Raw genomic sequence first — 19,061 nt, forward strand, 5'->3', positions numbered from 1 at the left:
AGCCCGCCACTCATTTTTAAGTTCACACCCTCTGTTGTGTAGACTATCAATTTGGACATCAATTCTCTAGGTTTGAGACCCGGCCTGGCAGAAACCCTGGCCAGGCAGTGCCCAGGCGACAAGGAAAGACACTGTGACAAGGAGATGTCAGAGGGTGGCGCTGGCGCCTGAGAAGAACCCTCTCACACATAAGGCTCTCTCCCCTTGGTCCCTCTGGGTGGGGTCGGGAATCCGGCCCCTCCTCCCAGTACAGAGTAGATTGAGTGATAGAGGGTCACATGACCTGAGCTGCACCAATCCAAGTCCTTTTCCGGCGAGCTTAACTTTGAGAGGGAACCGTTAAGACGCCCAGTTCTGGAAACACTGAGGCTTCTCCGCTCCGAGCTCTGGAGAGGGAGGAACCTGCTCCTACTGCTGGGGTCTTGGACAGCTGAAGTTTTTTCCAACTCTTGTTCCAATCAGGTAAATTACAACAGCATTCTTCCTGTAAATTACGCCTCTATTGACCTAAATTAAATTACCCAGGATCAAGGTTTGGGGGTTAATAAGAAAGGCAATGGAACGGATTGCTGGGTCCACTGTCCACGCTCCGTGGGTTCCTCTTTCCTCAGCTGAGGTTCGCTTCAGTTGTGTGGCTAATCATTTCCTGCTCTCTCTTTAAAATCCCTCAATCAGCCTTCCGCTTCTTAAAAAAAAAATTGTATTTCACCTTTGCACCTCAGTTTTGTTTGTGGTTAGTTTTGATATCTCAGACTTTAAATTGTAAGGATTGAAATGTATGTCTCTCTCTCCTCCCTCCCCCACCTCTCCCTGTCTCTCTCTCTGGTGTCTCTCTCTCTCTCTCTCTCTCTCTCTATATATATATATATATGGTATTTCATTGCTTTCATACTTAAAATGTTTATCTTCTGAAAAGCAGATAAATACTCATCTACATCTTGGAGATAACTGCACTTTCATTTATTTTAATGGGCTCTCTAAAGCAGTTTGAAATAGCTTTTTAATGTATGATGCAGCACGAGCATATATCCATCCTCCTAACCATATTTCAATTAAACTATTATTAAACAGTGTCGTTTATACAATAACCATTCCTTTAACCATTGAATTCTTTTTCTTTTTTTTTTTTTGCGGTACGCGGGCCTCTCACTGTTGTGGCCTCTCCCGTTGTGGAGCACAGGCTCTGGACGCGCAGGCTCAGTGGCCATGACTCACTGGCCTAGCTGCTCCATGGCATGTGGGATCTTCCCAGACCGGGGCATGAACCCGTGTCCCCTGCATCAGCAGGCGGACTCTAAGCCACTGTGCCACCAGGAAAGCCCTGAATTTTTTTTTAATTCTTTATTTTGAAATAATTTTAGGCTCACAGAAACTTTGCAAATAGTATAGAAAGCCTTCACCCAGATTTCCCTAATGTTAACATCTTATATAGCCATAGAAAAACGTATCAAAATTAAAAAATTAACATAGATGCAGTACTATTAACTAATCTACATACTTTATTTGAATTTCACCATTTGTCCCAGTAATCTCATTTTTCTATTCCAGCATCCCGTTCTGGATCCCCCATTGCATTTGGCCATCATTTCTCCTTAGTCTCCTCCAGGCTGACAGTTCCTTAAGCTTTCTGGGTGTTTCCCAATCTTGACGCTTTTGAAGATACTGGTCAGGTATTTTATAGAATGTGTGTCAACTTGGGTTTGTCTGATGTGTTCTTGTGATTTGATTGAACTTATACATTTTTGGCAACAATACCTGTTTTATTCTCCTCCCCTTCACCCCATTGGTGATGGAGGAATTTCCACCCTAGTGTTATGGGGGTGGCTGAACACACGACACCTGACACTGGACAGATACTACCCATGGCAGCTTATTAGTAACGTTTACTCACAGCCTGGGGAGGAGGACACCACTGGCCAGGTAGAGCCCCACAGGAGACATTCTCTGGAAGAGAGTGAACAAGCAGGGGCTGTGGGGGGCAGTCTGTAGTAGCAAGAGGACGAGGTGACCCTTGGTTCACATGGGAGGATGTGATTGGCTTGTTTGAATGCTTCTGTGAGCTGGTAGGGAACTGAAACCTGATAGTCAGGGGCGAGCAGGCACTGTGGCTATTTCCCATGATAAGGCTGGTTCTTTGGCTAGGGGACCTTCCTCCCGGGAGCACAAAAGGGGAATGGGTACTTGTGGTTCGTCCATTTGAGACCCTCTGGGTTTTCCCCAAATGTCAAGGCATACATGTCACTGTGCCTTAACTTTAGGTCTTATACCGCGGCGCTGCAAAAGCAATTCTGTTCCTTGCTCCAAGCATCATGTGGGGGGGTACATGATGTCCATATGTTGTATTAATGATGATATTCAATTGCAACACTTGATTAAGGTAGGGACAACTGTGTTGCTCCATTGTAATAGTACTGTTTTCCTATTTGTAAGTACTAAATATCGTGTAGGAAATACTTTCAGACCATGAAAATATCCTATTTCTTCTCAGACTGTTATTCACGACTTTTAAAATCCATCTGTTGATCTTGCCTACAACAATTATGACTTAATGGTGACTTTCTATTTCCTTTTTCCTACTACATTGGTTCATTGGAATTCTGAAGAACTGTCTTTTCTCCCCCATTTATTTATTTATAAATTTTCAAGTTGTTTATAAAACTTTTTTTATTTCAAATTAATGAATCAAATAGCTAATCAAATTATTTGTCAGTATTGAATCATGAATAACTATGTTATATTGTGACTTATAATCAAATTAAATCATTATTTAGTTTCTTGAATTGTTCCAGCTTTGGTGACTGCAAGCTCCTTTTGGTGGGGTCTGTGTTCTTTCAGCATGACCTGATCCTTTTTTGTGTACTTCCTTGCTGGCATTGTAAGGTATTCCTGTTCATCTTGTGTTTTTGTCCCCACCACGGCCCTGAAATCAAAACACTTCTGCAAAGAGCCATGTTTCCTTTTCTTGGAAAATGACATTTGGAAACCAATATCTCAGTGTGTGTTCATTGCTATTGCGGTTTCATTGCTGCTAAGTCCTCCCTCTCCGTCCACAAATGAAGGAAATATATTGTATGTATATACTCATGCTTACAGATACTTCTCAATTTCTCTACCTATATGTATAGATATTGAAAGCCAGGAGCTCATACTGATACTTCTTATTTTAATCCATTGTAGCCTTGTTTGTAACTTCTTTGTCTCACCTGGCTCTCCTTATCTTCAATATTTATTTACTTGTTCATTCCTGATATATACATGAAGTACTTGCAGAAAGGCTACCCAATACACCTGTTAGAAACAGATTTGATAACTTGTGTTTGTGTACAGTTCTTTATGTCTTAGGCCTCAGAGGATGCAGTCAAAGAACTACTATTTCCCTAAGTTGCTTAGCTTAGCTATTTTCTTTCTCACCTCTTCAGCTGTGGTTAAGACATTCATTTGTAATATAGTTAGGTTAATTTGTTGGTGTTTGTATTTGACTTTGCCTCCTCCCCACATCTTAGTTGATTTTAATTTTTTATTTAATTCTGGGGTATGTGAAATATTACTGTGATTCAAAGAGTCAGGGCTGCACAGAAACATCTATTAGACAAGTGTCACTCTTTCCTCATGCCTTCTAAGCCCCTCCCATTCACCACTTATTTCCCACACTCCCCCTGTAGATAACCAATCTCGTTAGTTTCTGGTTTAATCTTTCCTGTATTTACTCTGCACAAATGAACTGATACATATATGTGTTCTTATATTCCCTTGTTTATTAAATGAAGGACGGCATTTTATAATGCTCCTTTGCACTTTTCCTTTTTCAGTTAACAGCATCCCATAAAAAAACTCTTTATGCCATAGAGGGCTTCATTGTTTTTTTGTTTTCGTTTTTGTTTCTCTTCTTATACAACTGCATTGGACTCGGCTGACATATGTAGGGGCATTTAACTTGTTTTCAACATTCTGCAACTACAAACAATGCTGCAGTGAATAACCTTAGGCATAAGTATTTTTGTGTTGGTGGAAATGGATCTTCAAGCTCTATTCCCAGCAGTAGTACTGTTGGGCCAAAAGTTGAGTGCATGTGTATTTCTGTTAGGCATTTCCAAATTTCTCTCCAGAAGGGTTGTACTGGTTTTCACTCCCACTAGCTACTCTGACTGTTTCCCCACAGACTCACTAACAGAACATGTTGCCCTACTTTTGTGACCTTTGTTGATGTGGTAGGTGAGAAATGGTATCTCGGCATTGTCTTAGTATGCACTTGTCTAATTATGAGAAAGTGTGACTCTATATTTTGAGGACTGTTTTATATATTTTTGTGTATTATCTGTTCATATCTTTTCCCATTTTTCTGTAGAAATATTAGCCTTTTGTCCTTCAATACTTGAGAGTTCTGTATATACTTGGACTATTATTCATTTGTCCGTGAGGCATGCTGCAAATACTTTATGTCAGTTTGTCAATTACCTTTTGACTTAGTTATGATGTGTTTGCCGTACATTAAAAAAATCCTTCGTAGTCACATAGATCATTGTTTTCTTTCATTGCCTCTGGAAATTTGAGTCACAGTTAGAAAGCCTTTCCCTATGCTGAGGTTAAAGCAGAGTCCTGCCATATTTTCTCAAAGATTTTGTTATGGTTTCATTTGTTTAGATTCCTAACCCGTTTACAGTTTATTTCTGTGTATGGTGTGTGGTATGGATCTACACTGATTCTTTTCCCAAATGTCTCATTTGTTCCAGCATCATTTGTTGAACGTCCATATTTGCCTCAGTGCTTTTAAATGCCCTTTCATCATATACTGAAATTTCCATATATTATTCTTGTTTTTCTGGGTTTTCTATTCTTTTTCACTGGACTGTTTGTCTACTCATGTACCAGTACCACAGTGTTATAATTACCGAGGCTTTATAGCATGCTTTAATGTCTGGTATCGTTACTCCCCACTTACAGGTTTTCTTTTTCACTTATATCCTGGCTATTCTTGCATGATTTTTTAAAAAAATATTAATTTTATTATCCATTGATCTAACTCCATAGAAACATTTGCTGATATTTTTGAGATTATATTAAATTTATACATTAGTTTAGGGAGAACTGACATCTTCTTAATGTTGTGTTATTCTATCCAAGAACATTGACCAATGTCCTTGTGCTTATTCAAGTTTCCTTCTATGTCGTTCAGGAGTGTCTAAAAATTGTCCTTGCATAGCTGCTCTCATTAAGTTTATTCCTATGCATTTAAGCTTTGTTTTTGCTATTGTGTATGGAATTTTCTCTACTAAAGTGTCCTCCAGCTGTGTGTGTGTGCGCACACAAAGACCATTGACTTTTGTATGTAGCTCTATATCCTACTACCTTGATGATTTCTCTTATTGTTTTACTCAATCTGTCATTGTTTCTATAGGGCTTTTCAGGTGTACGGTAATATCATCTGCACACAGAGGTGGCTTTACTTCTTGTTATTCATTCTCAGAAATCTAATTGATTTCTCTAGTCAACTGACTAATGCTTGTAGTTGAAGACTGAACAGGAATGATATAATGGGCATACTTTTCTTGTTCCTGAGCTTATTGGAAAACCTCTGGTAGTCCCCCACTAAATAAAATACTTGCATGAGGAATTAATTATATATCTTTTATCATCTTAAGAATGCATCCCTCTTTCCCACTTCTTGAGGTTTTTCTTTTCTTAACATGAATGGGTGTTGAAGTTTCCCAAAGATTTGTTTGGCATCTGTGGTTTTAATCATATGATATTTGTCCTTAATTATATGACGATGGTGAATGATATCAATGGAATTCCTAATATAGAGCCAGCCGTGTATTAATGGAATAAATTGCACTTGATCACAGTATATTAGTTTCTAAATGTATTGTTGGATGTTTGCTAATATTCTATTTAGTATTTTGGTATCTACCTTTTACCTGTTAGCATCCTACTGGCTTCATATAAGAAGTTAGGGAAGTTTCCTTCCTTTCTAATGTTCTTACATAACTCATAGAGCTTTGGTACTATTTGATCTTTGATGGTTTACTAGGATTCTCCTGTAAAACCATCTGAGCAAGGTGCTTCTTGGGGGTATTGCTGTAATAACTTTATTTCTTCTATGAAAATTGCCTAATTTAAGCTTTCTAACACTAGAATCAGAATTTTGGTAATTTGTATTTATCTAGGAAGTTACCTATTTCATATAGATTTTCAAGTTTATTTGCATAGATGTTGGCAAAGTAATCTCTTCCTTTTTCTGTTTCAATGATTATTTCTCCTTTGTCTTTTATTATTTTGTCTATGTGTGATCTCTCCCTTTCCTCCTTCATCAAGCCAGCTAGGGGTTTGTCTGTTTTGAAAAACAAGATTTCGTTTTTCTATTTTGTATCATATTCATTTCTGCTTTTATGTTTTGCTTTCTTTAGTTGTTCTTTTTTTCCTAGTTTTTTTTTTTTCGTTTTTTGAGGCCATACTTTAATTAATTTATCTTCATTCTTCCATTTTTACTCATAAAAGTGCATACTGTGTGAATTTGCCTCGGATCACCACTCTAAATGTATCCCATAGATGCCGATATGTAGTTTTTCATAGTCATTCTTTTAAAACATTTCTTTACAACTTCAGTTTGCATCTCCTCTTATATTCAACAGTTTTTAAGAGAAGCTGTAAAAAATTTTTTCAGGTGGAGTGGCCTTTCTGTTTTCAACTTTTGTTATTAACTTTTATTGCATTGGGGTTAGAGAGGATTGTTTGTACCATTTCTACTTTATAGAAATCAATTATCTAATCTCTGTGAGATAATTATGATCCATTTTTGACAAGAATATATTCATTATATAACATTATTGATTAGCTTTCTCTTTTTTTATATGACTTGATCAGCCTTAGACTGAGTTTGGTGTATTAAATTTCCTACTGTTACTGTTTCCTGTTATTATTATTATTTTATCTACGTCTCATTGCATTTTTCCTTTATAAAGGTGTTTGTTTGTTATTGGTGCATAAGTATTCCTATGGGTTTTATCTTCATTGTGAGTTTTGGCTTTTATCATTAAGACGTGTTTTGGTCCCGTTTAATGCTTTCTTAAAATCATCCTGAACCACCTGTTTTCTTAACACTTTACTCTCTGGCCTATGCATTTTTTCCTCCAGTATCATTTAACACTCACCTACTGCATTATGATAAAAAGTTTGTTGTATTTTCTTCTACTTCTATCCCTTCTCTCATTTTTAGTTGCACAGTTTCTGTGTGTTTTTTTTCACAGCATAAAACTTTTGTACATTAGCCTTCTCCCCTTTCCCCCACCTTCATTTTACTATTGTATGTAAAATACTCACCATTAGGTATTTTGGTGAAGTTTTCCATCTCATCTCAGTGGGATCACAATCCCAGTTCCTCTTTTAGATTACTTGGCAAACATTCTGTAAAGAGAAGTATAGGAAATATTGTAAGTTCCTGGGTCACAGTGTCACTGTCTCTCTACTCAACTTTGCTACTGTAGTGCAAAAGCATTCATAGTCAATACATAAATGAATGATCATGGCTTTGTTCCAATAAAACTTTATTTACAACATCAAGCAGTGGGCTGGGTTTGGTTCAGTGGGCCAGTTTGCAGACTGCTTCCTTAGCAAGGGCTGAGGGGTGCAGAATTTCCTGTTTCTGCAAGTTCAAAACTTTTTCTGTAGGCTGTGATATTTAAAGGACACCCAAGTTGGTTATGAAATCTATGCTTCAGCCTTTCTTTTTAGTCAATCTCTGTCTTTTGATTTTTTTAAATATTCTATTTAAGGTGGGTTTCATATCCTCCAATGCTTGCTTGAGTATAATTAATTTTGTTTGGAGTGTTGACTTCCAGTCTTTTTCTCCTTCATGGTTGTTTAATATCTATGCACTTTTGTTCCCTCATCTATTTTTTTTACAAAGTTTTGTATGGAATTCCCTTCATTCTGTTCATCTGTATGATATTGGTTTTTTCGACAAGATTCCTAATTTAATAATGTGAAATTTTCTTAGTATAGCAAAGACCAGATCCTTTTTATTTTGTTTGTTTGTTTTGGTGATGAAGGGAGAAGTCCTGAGTGCTCTGATTTTGCGGTTCTCTTATGTCTTGCAAGATCCTTAATTTTCCCCTTTTGTTTATTTTCTCCATCATTACCCAAGCGCCAACGGATGCTTCTCCCTAACTCTTTGCCTTTATTCTTCCCTAAGAGTTATATCTTTCAAAGACTGCACTTTAAATCATCCCTGTCCCTTCATAAGCTCCGATTTTGGAGTGCCTTCCCTGTAGTCCGGGCTCTCATATTCTAGGACACCTTTTTGGTATTTTTAGATTTATTCTGGGCTTAGTCCTTCTGCTGTAGTTTTAGATCAGCTTTCAGCCCTTTTCCATCTTCTTTCCTCTCTCTTGGCAGCTTTTCTTGGTCTGTCATTTTGTTTTCCACAAAGCCTAGCAATGGGAGTGTGACAAATCTTATGCCAGGATTCATTTTTCTTTTTTTACTCACAATTCTTTTGAATTTTTGGCCTTCTCCATTTTAAAATACTGATGAGGGTGTGGCTTTTGTGTAGATGTACATTTTCCTTCTTATTGGTTTGTATCCTTTTGGGAGAAAATAATTTTTTTAACATCTTTATTAGAGTATAATTGCTTTACAATGGTTTGTCAGTTTCTGCCTTATAACGAAGTGAATCAGCTATACATACACATATGTCCCCATATCTCTTCCCTCTTACATCTCCCTCCCTCCCATCCTCCCTATCCCACCCCTCTAGATGGTCACAAAGCACCGAGCTGATCTCTCTGTGTTATGCAGCTGCTTCTCACTAGCGATCTATTTTACGTTTGGTAGTGTATATATGTCCCTGACATTCACTTTATCCCAGCTCGCCCTTCCCCCTCCCCGTATCCTCAAGTCCAGCCTCTAGTAGGTCTGCATCTTTATTCCCGTCTTACCCCTAGGTTCTTCCGACCATTTTCTTTTTTTTTCTTTTTTCTTTGTCTATTTTATTGTATTATTTTTGGTGGCTTGAAATGACAGAAATTTATTCTTTCATAGTTCTGGAAGCCAAGTCTGAAATCAATATCACTGAGCTGAAATCAATGTGTTGGCAGGGCTGTTTTCCTTCTGGAGGCTCCAGGAGAGAATCCATTCTTGCTTCTTTCAGCTTCTTGTGGCTGCCAGCATCCTTTGGCTTGTGGTCACATCAAAACAACCTCTGCCTGTGTGGTCACATTGACATTTCCTTTTCTGTGTGTGTCAAATCTGGTTTTGCCCCTATTTGTAAATTTTTATTTATTTATTTATTTATTTTAACATCTTTATTGGAGGATAATTGCTTTACAATGGTGTGTTACTTTCTGCTTTCTAACAAAGTGAATCAGTTATACATATACATATGTTCCCATATCTCTACCCTCTTGCATCTCCCTCCCTCCCAGCCTCCCGTTCCCACCCCTCTAGGTGGTCACAGACCACCTAGCTGATCTCCCTGTGCTACGCGGCTGCTTCCCACTAGCTACCTATTTTACGTTTGGTAGAGTATATATGTCCATGCCATTCTCTCACTTTGTCACAGCTTACCATTCCCCTTCCCTATATCCTAAACTCCATGCTCTCGTAGGTCTGTGTCTTTATTCCCGTCTTACCCCTAGGTACTTCATGACCTTTTCTCAGGATATATGCCCAGTAGTGGGATTGCTGGGTTGTATGGTAGTTCTATTTTTAATTTTTTAAAGAACCTCCATACTGTTCTCCATAGTGGCTGTATCATTTTTCATTCCCACCAATAGTGCAAGTTTTCCCTTTTCTCCACACCCTCTCCAGCATTTATTGCTTGTAGATTTTTTGATGATGGCCATTCTGACCAGTGTGAGATGATATCACGTTGTAGTTTTGATTTGCATTTCTCTAATGATTAATAATGTTGAGCATTCTTTCATGTGTTTGTTGGCAATCTGTATATCTTCTTTGGAGAAATGTCTATTTAGGTCTTCTGCCCATTTTTGCATTGGAATGGTTTTTTTGTTGTTGTTGTTGTTATTGAGCTGCATGAGCTGCATGTAAATTTTGGAGATTAATCCTTTGTCAATTGCTTCATTTGCAAATACTTTCTACCATTCTGAGGGTTCTCTTTTTGTCTTGTTTGTGGTTTCCTTTGCTGTGCAAAAGCTTTTAAGTTTCATTAGGTCCCATTTGTTTATTTTTGTTTTTATTTCCATTTCTCTAGGAGATGGGTCAAAACGGATCTTGCTGTGATGTATGTCATAGAGCGTTCTGCCTGTTTTCTTTCAAGGGTTTTATAGTTTCTGGCCTTACATTTAAGTCTTTAATCCCTTTTGAGTTTATTTTTGTGTATGGTGTTAGGGAGTGTTCTAATTTCATACTTTTACATGTACCTGTCCAATTTTCCCAGCACCACATATTGAAGAGGCTATCCTTTCTCCACTGTACATTCCTGTCTCCTTTATCAAAGATACTGTGACCATATGTGCATGGGTTTATCTCTGGACTTTCTATCCTGTTCCATTGATCTATATTTCTGTTTTTGTGCCAGTACCATACTGTCTTGATTACTGTAGCTTTGTAGTGTAGTCTGAAGTCAGGGATCCTGATTCCTCCAGCTCCAATTTTCATTCTCAAGATTGCTATGCCTATTCGGTGTCTTTTGTGTTTCCATACAAATGGCGAAATTTTTTGTTCTAGTTCTGTGAAAAATGCCAATGGTAGTTTGATAGGAATTGCATTGATTCTGTAGATAACTTTGGGTAGTAGAGTCATTTTCACAATGTTGATTCTTCCAATCCAAGAACATGGTATATCTCTCCATCTATTTATATCATCTTTAATTGCTTTCATCAGTGTCTTATAATTTTCTGCATACAGGTCTTTTGTCTTCTTAGGTAGGTTTTTTCCTAGATATTTTATTCTTTTTGTGGCAATGGTAAATAGGAGTGTTTCATTAATTTCTCTTTTAGATTTTTCATCATTAGTGTATAGGAATGCCAGAGATTTCTGTTCATTCATTTTGTATCCTCATACTTTACCAAATCCATTGATTAGCTCTAGTAGTTTTCTGGTAGCATCTTTAGGATTCTCTATGTATAGTATCATGTCATCTGCAACAGTGACAGCTTTACTTCTTCTTTTCCAATTTGGATTCCTTTTATTTCTTTTTCTTCTCTGATTGCTATGGCTAAAACTTCCAAAGCTATGTTGAAAAATAGTGGTGTGAGTGGGCAACCTTGTCTTGTTCCTGATCTTAGTGGAAATGCTTTCAGTTTTTCACCATTGAGGACGATGTTGGCTGTGGATTTGTCATATATGGCCTTCGTTATGTTGAGGAAAGTTCCTTCTATGCCTACTTTCTGGAGGGTGTTTTTCATAAATAGGTGTTGAATTTTCTCGAAAGCTTTCTCTGCATCTATTGAGATGATCATATGGGCTTTCTCCTTCAGTTTGTTAATATGGTGTATCACGTTAATTAATTTGCATATACTGAAGAATCCTTGCATTCCTGAGATAAACCCCACTTGATCATGGTGTATGATCCTTTTAATGTGCTGTTAGATTCTGTTAGCTAGGATTTTCTTTAGGATTTTTCATCTATGTTCATCAGTGATATTGGCCTGTAGTTTTCTTTCTTTGTGACATCTTTGTCTGTTTTTAGTATCAGAGTGATGGTGGCCTCGTAGAATGAGTGTGGGAGTGTTCCTCCCACTGCTATATTTTGGAAGAGTTTGAGACGGATAGGCGTTAGCTCTTCTCTAAATGTTTGATATAATTTGCCTGGGAATCCATCTGGTCCTGGGTTTTTGTTTTTTGGAAGATTTTTAATCACAGTTTCAATTTCAGTGATTGTGATTGGTCTGTTCATATTTTCTATTTCTTCCTGGTTCAGTCTCGGAACGTTGTGCATTTCTAAGAATTTGTCCATTTCTTCCAGGTTGTCCATTTTATCGGCATAGAGTTGCTTGTAGTAATCTCGCATGATCCTTTGTATTTCTGCAGTGTCAGTTGTTACTTCTCCTTTTTCATTTCTAATTCTATTGATTTGAGTCTTCTCCCATTTTTTCTTGATGGGTCTGGCTAATGGTTTAGCAATTTTGTTTATCTTCTCAAAGAACCAGCTTTTAGTTTTATTGATCTTTGTTATCGTTTCCTTCATTTCTTTTTCATTTATTTCTGATCTGATTTTTATGATTTTTTTCCTTCTGCTAAGTGTGGGTTTTATTTTTGTTGTTGTTCTTCTTTCTCTGTTGCTTTATGTGTAATATTAGTTTGTTTATTTGAGATGTTTCTTGTTTCTTGAGGTAGGATTGTATTGCTATAAGCTTCCCTCCTAGAAGTGCTTATGGTGCATACCATAGGTTTGGGTAGTCGTGTTTTCATTGTCATTTGTTTCTAGGTATTTTTTGATTTCCTCTTTGATTTCTTCAGTGATCTCTTGGTTATTTAGTAGTGTATTGTTTAGCCTCCATGTGTTTGTATTTCTTACACATATTTTTCTGTAATTGCTATCTAGTCTCGTAGCATTGTGGTCGGAAAAGATACTTGATGCGATTATAAATTTCTTAAATTTACCAAGGCTTGATTTGTGACCTAAGATATGATCTATCCTGGAGAATGTTCCATGAGCACTTGAGAAGAATGTGTATTTTGTTCTTTTTGGATGGGATGTCCTATAAATATCAATTAAGTCCATCTTGTTTAATGTATAATTTAAAGCTTGTTTTTCTTTATTTATTTTCATTTTGGATGATCTGTCTATTGGTGAAAGTGGGGTGTTAAAGTCCCCTACTATGCTTGGGTTACTGTTGATTTCCCCTTTTATGGCTGTTAGTATTTGCCTTATGTAGTGACAAGCTCCTATGTTGGGTGCGTAAATATTTACAATTGTTATATCTTCTTCTTGGATAGATCCCTTGATCAGTATGTAGTGTCCTTCTTTGTCTCTTGTAATAGTCTTTGTTTTAAAGTCTATTTTGTCTGATATGAGAATTGCTACTCCAGCTTTCTTTTTATTTACATTTGCATGGAGTATCTTTTTCCATCCTCTCACTTTCAGTCTGTATGTGTCCCTAGGTCTGAAGAGGGTCTCTTGTAGACAGCATATATATGGGTCTTGTTTTTACATCCATTCAGCCAATCTATGTCTTTTGGTTGGAGCATTTAATCCATTTACATTTAAGGTAATTATCGATATGTATGTTCCTGTTGCCATTTTGTTAATTCTTTTGGGTTCTTTTTTTTTTATTGTATGTCTTTTCCTTCTCTTGTGATTCTTGCCTAGGGAAGTTCCTTTAACATTTGTTGTAAAGCTGGTTTGGTGCTGCTGAATTCTCTTAGCTTTTGCTTGTCTGTAAAGTTTTTAATTTCTCCTTCACATCTGAATGAGATCCTTGTTGGGTAGAGTAATCTTGGTTGTAGTTTTTCTCTTTCATCACTTTAAATATGTCCTGCCACTCCCTTCTGGCTTGCAGAGTTTCTGCTGGAAGATCAGCTATTTATCTTATGGGAATTCCCTTATGTGTTACTTGTCGTTTTTCCCTTGCTGCTTTTAATATTTGTTCTTTGTGTTTAATTTTTGATAGTTTGCTTAATATGTGTCTTGGCGTGTTTCTCCTTGGATTTATCCTGTATGGGACTCTCTGTGCTTCCTGGACTTGATTAACTATTTCTTCGTGTCCTTCTCTGGAGCTCCTTTAAGCAGCGCTCTTAATCCCCTCTCCTGGCACACCACGAAACAAAGAGGCAAGAAAAAGTCTCTTGTCTCTTCGGCAGCTCCAGACGTTTTCCCAGAGCCCCTCTCTGCTAGCCGTGGCACACTACCCCCCTTCAGGCTGTGGTCATGTAGTCAACCCCAGTTTTTTCCCTGGGGTCCGACCTAAAAAGCCCGAGCCTCAGGTCCCAGCCTCCGCCCGCCCAGGCGGGTGAGCAGACAAGTCTCTCAGGCTGGTGAGTGCTGGTCAGCACCGATCCCCTGTGCGGGAATCCCCCAGCTCTGCCCTCCGCACCCCTGTTGCTGCACTCTCCTCCGTGGCTCTGAAGCTTCCCCGCTCCACCACCTGCAGTCTCTGCCCACAAAGGGGCTTCCTAGTGTGTGGAAACCTTTCCTCCTTCAGAATTCCCTCCCACTGGTGCAGGTCCCATCCCTATCCTTTTGTCTCTGTTTTTTATTTTTTCTTTTACCCTACCCAGGTCCTTGGGGAGTTTCTTGCCTTTTGGGAGGTCTGAGGACTTCTGGCAACATTCAGTAGGTGTTCTGTAGGAGTTGTTCCACATGTAGATGTATTTCTGCTATATTTGTGGGGAGGAAGGTGATCACCACGTCTTACTCTTCTGCCATCTTGAAGCTCCTCAGGAGGAAATAATTTGAGGAAGGCAGCTAGGTGGTCAGCATTGTCTTCTGCTAACTTACCTCTGATTTCTAATGGCACTTTATCTCATGTAAGTGTGTGTCTGTGTATGTGTGTGTGTGTGTGTGTGTGTGCATGTGCGTGTGTGTGTGTGTCTACACAGATTTAATGAAATATACACAGAAGTCCATTTTCATTCTAATCCTATAGTAGAGGTCACTTGAGTTGGCCCTATGATTCACCACATTCTTATTCAATAATTATTTTGTCCATAGCTAACCCTGGAAGCAAACAAGTGCCTATAGATACCTTCTCAGGATTTCTAAAAATTCTCCACTCTGAAGCAGGTTTTTGAAGATGGACCAAAAGACCACAGTCACCCTCCTTGAGCTTGCTGCAAAGAGTCTGCTGAATAATGAGCCTGCAGCTATCCATGCCCTGGACAAAATCCCAAAAGACCTCTTTGTTCCATTGTTCAACGCTGCCTTCTTGGGTGGGCATAGGATGATATAAAGGCAACGGTTAGGGTTTGGCCTTTTCGCTTTCTCCATAATGGGTCATTGAACACACAGGAGTCATATTATGACATCTTGGAAGCCATGATTGATGGTCTGCAGATCCTCCCTGCCCAGAACTCTTCCTCTTGGTAAGACTATGACCAGTAGAGACACAGGGAGTAAGCAGGAGTGTATGCTGTATCCTGGGGCAGGGGAATACTTAACGGTCTCCCAACAGTAGCCAATGGTGAATACTGCAGTCTTTGCAGAGCTGTCGGTCAGCACTTGGGGTCACCTTTGGGACTCTATTGCCTTAGAGTGTTGATTATAGAATAGAGGTGTTTGAGGATACTATGAATGGATTTGAGTGTGATTACACAGAAGTGGAATATGGGCATTGAGACAGGGAAAGACCGGAGGTGAAGGAGGGGGTGAGGAAAGGATGAAAGACGCTGCATTTGTGTGGAAAGAACTTCTTGGTGAATGGCAATGAAGTGAAAACCGGGGTTAAAGTGTTCTGTCCCTGCTTCTCATCATTGATCTTGCTGGGTTATATTAAAATCAGCTATCTCTCATGTGTTCTGTCTCTTCCTTTCCTTACAGGGGGCCCAAACTGAGGATCCTAGATTAAGACGTGACCTGGACTGTGAGACAATATGCTCTGAGATTGAGACCGCATTCCCTTTCTGTTTTAAGTCATGCATTTACTCTCAGCACTCTATCCTTAAGATAGAAGAAGCTCAGCATAGAGTCAGGTGCCTCGGGATTGGTAATTCTGGGTCTGAGCCTCAGTCAGCTCAGGAACCCATGGAATTACTAGTGGATATTTCCCTCAATAGTACCTTGAGAACAGAGCAATTTCTTTCTTTCCTTTGTAGTAAGATTCAGCAGAACGTTGGGTCCTTGCACGTCTGCTGCAGAGATTTGCAAATCGATAGAATGTCTGGGCACAAAAGTATCCTGCAGTTTCTGGATCTGGGGTGCATTGAGAACCTGGAAATGGATCAGGCTAATCTGAGTGAAGTCGTCACCCTTTTGGCTCAGGTGATCCACCTGAACAGCCTTACTCTGTGTAACATCCCCTTTAAATCTTTTAAGAGAAGGAACTTCAGATCTTTTCTCCTCTGCCTTGAGCGGCTGGACCATCTCCAGGAGCTCAGCTTGTCTTTCTTCTGCCTCACAGATCAACTGCACAAACTGCTCAGGTGAGGGGGTGGGGAGGAACCTGGGTTCCCTGATCACCTCATTGTTAACACAGAAGAGACCATGCTTGGATCTTCCTAAGCTCCTTGTAATCCATTTCTCTCTTTGCCTCAGCATAGGCACTGCTGGGAGTTTGAACATAGCTGGGGGAGAGAGGGGTACCTTATGTTGAGCAGAAGATGAGGTTAGAAAAGGAAGCTGTGCTCATTCATTCATTCAGTGACTGTGGGCAGACCCTAAAAGAAGTCTGTAAATATATTGGTGAAGAAGACTCAATTCTTCTCCTATTGGATTTTACAGCTCTCTAGAGAGGAAGGGGAGGCATTCAGATGGAGAAACATTAAGCTATAGGACTAATGCACATGCCCATGGATGGGCCCCAATAGTTAACACTGCCAGATAATTTTGCTCCTGTATTTCCCCCCAGGCTTACACCCTGAATGGAGAGCTTGTCATCTGGGTACTAGTCAAAGGAAACCCTCAGTTGGCTGTTTTCCCAGACCCATCCTCGCCAAATAAGTGAATCAGATCCAACACTGATTATGTCGTATATACTAAGTGCATGCAATTTCTTCACTTAATCTTTCCCGCAATTCTGTATAATAATGACTGCTGTGCACGTTTTCAAGATTAAAACCCTGTACCTCAGAGTGGTAAAGTAACTTTCTCAGGGTCACAAATCTATAAGGTCTGATCCCAAAGTCCACATTGTTAACCACTTATTGCAAACCATGAACACAGTAGTTTACTCTAGAGCCTTAGGTACCTAAAATTTGGGGCTCATTGCCCTCATTCTTCTGAAATAACCTTACATTTTTCTCTCTGTAGAGTTGTGCCACCTCAGTTGGATTCACTGTATCTACCTCACTGTCAGCTTTCTCACAGAGATGTCACTGTCCTGTCCCAGAGCTCTCAGGCCACCCACCTAAGGGTATTGAGTCTCAGTAACAACCACATCTTCTCAGAAGTTTATGAGCCCTTCCAGGCTCTGCTGGAGAAGGTCTCAAGCACCCTGCAACATCTGGTGATAAGCAATTGTATGATAACTGATTCTACTCTCTCTGCCGTCATCCCAGCCCTGAGCCACTGTACTCAGCTCCATGTCCTTAGCTTTGCCTTCAATCCCATTACAATGCCTGTGCTCAAGAGCCTTCTGCAGCACTTGACTTCCTTGATGAAGCTGAAGTATGTGATTTATCCTGTCCCTGTCCATTGCTACGAGGAATGGATTTTTCATGACCGTTTGGACCGACAGAAACTTGCTGAAGTTCAGGCTCAGTTGGAAGCGATGCTGCACGGGGCACAGAGGAATGACATGAAATGGGTCAGTTGTTTAGAGTGATTTCCACAGCACAGGGAGGTGTTTCAACACGATGTGTGGCCATGAAAGTGTTCACTTTTTTTTTTTTCTTGCCTGAAACCCAAGTTTGTAGAGACACATATATAAAGTTCTACTGTTCTAGGAAACTGGGGTTAGGAACACTGGATATGTAAACTGATCTCTATAAAAGAAGAACTTTAAAAAGGAAATAGAGGAATTTGAAATGTCCGCTGGATCTCTTGCCCACTGCCCTCTACATTTTCTGGTTACTATCCACAGTGTTGGGTATGTGACGTAAGCTGACCCAGTCATGGTACATCATTTCCTTATCCACACTGATTGGTTCACTTATCCATTTATGGGCACTTGACACAAGTCAGATCAATTGAAACTCTTCCTAGAGGTGGTAGTTGTTGAATAATTTTACCCTCTAGGGACCTGCAAACTTCTTGTATTTCTGATTTCCTCAGGTGGCTTATGAGAAACCGTATGCAACTAAAAGGAAACAAACAAACAAATGTCAACTACCTACTGGTATCTTCATCAGCATATTGCTACCTGATTTCCCAGGTCTCAGACCCCTGGCTCAGTTATTCCTTATTCCACACACATTCACCAAGTATCTGTTATGATTTAGGTACTTTTCCAGGTGCTAAGAAAGATAAAGTCCCTGATCTCACTCAGAGTGTAGACATTCCTATGATTTATCAGTTTCTCTACTCTTTCGTGGAAGACTTGGGAAATTATTTATTCCCCCATAACACAGTATTTTTCTCACTTTTTCCCCTCACATAGTCTGCTCAAATGATACTGGTCTTTTTGTGCTGTTGGGTAGCTGCTCAGGCCTCAGGTCATGGCTTAAATGTTACCTCCTCAGATAGGTTTTCTCTTACTTCCCCATTTAAGCAGATTTATTCTGCTGCTGCTTTTGCTTAAGGTACCATGCATATTTCCTTCATGGTACACATTGTTACATATGTATTTGCTCCCTCTGCCCCTCCACTAGAGTTGCACTGCTCAGTATGGTGCCCACTAACCATATGTGGCTTCTGAACTCTAGAAATTTGGCTAATCTCAAATGTGATGTACCCTAGGTGTTGAATGTTCTCTGTGTATCCAAGAATTAGTAAGAAACAAAGGATGTAGACTAATTGATAATTTACGTGTATTGTTTACATGATGAAATGATAACATACTCCATATCAAAGACAGTAAAGATAAAAGAATGTAAATTAAATTCTTTATATAGTTACATGTTAGAATGATAGCATTGTATTTCAAAGACTTAGTAAGAAAAATGTTATAATAATTACGTGTTTATATGTTTACATATCAACATGATAAAACATTGCATTCCAAAGACTAATTGAGAGAAAATAAAGTTAATAGGTTGTTCCTACTGTTTATATGTTGAAATGGTAACATAGAAAATGTCAACGATAACAGAAAAGAATGGAAAAAATAATCAGTATTTTGTGTATAGTGTTTCCTTGTTGAAATGAAAACAGATTGCATTTTCATTGTTGATGTGAAAACAGATTGTAGTTTAAAGACTTAGTAAGAAAGAAGAATGTAAAAGTAATGAGTGTTGTTTACATTGTTTCCTTGTTGAAATGATAGCACACACATTTTAAAGACTCAGTAAAAAATTTTTTACAATTATTTTTTCTTATTGCTTACATGTTGAAGTGATAAACTGCATTT

At 38.9% G+C, this 19,061-nt stretch overlaps 1 pseudogene across 1 annotated transcript; it reads left to right on the top strand.

Annotated features, from left to right (window-relative positions):
* The first annotated feature begins 356 nt into the window (after positions 1-356).
* Positions 357-18,435, top strand: LOC307180883 (melanoma antigen preferentially expressed in tumors-like; annotated as a pseudogene). Its single transcript, XR_013831750.1, has 4 exons — positions 357-462; positions 14,684-14,982; positions 15,437-16,038; positions 16,865-18,435. The product of XR_013831750.1 is annotated as a melanoma antigen preferentially expressed in tumors-like (transcript).
* The last annotated feature ends 626 nt before the right edge of the window (positions 18,436-19,061 follow it).

The sequence above is a fragment of the Stenella coeruleoalba genome, assembly GCF_951394435.1.
Source record: "Stenella coeruleoalba genome assembly, chromosome: X".
NCBI lineage: Eukaryota > Metazoa > Chordata > Mammalia > Artiodactyla > Delphinidae > Stenella > Stenella coeruleoalba.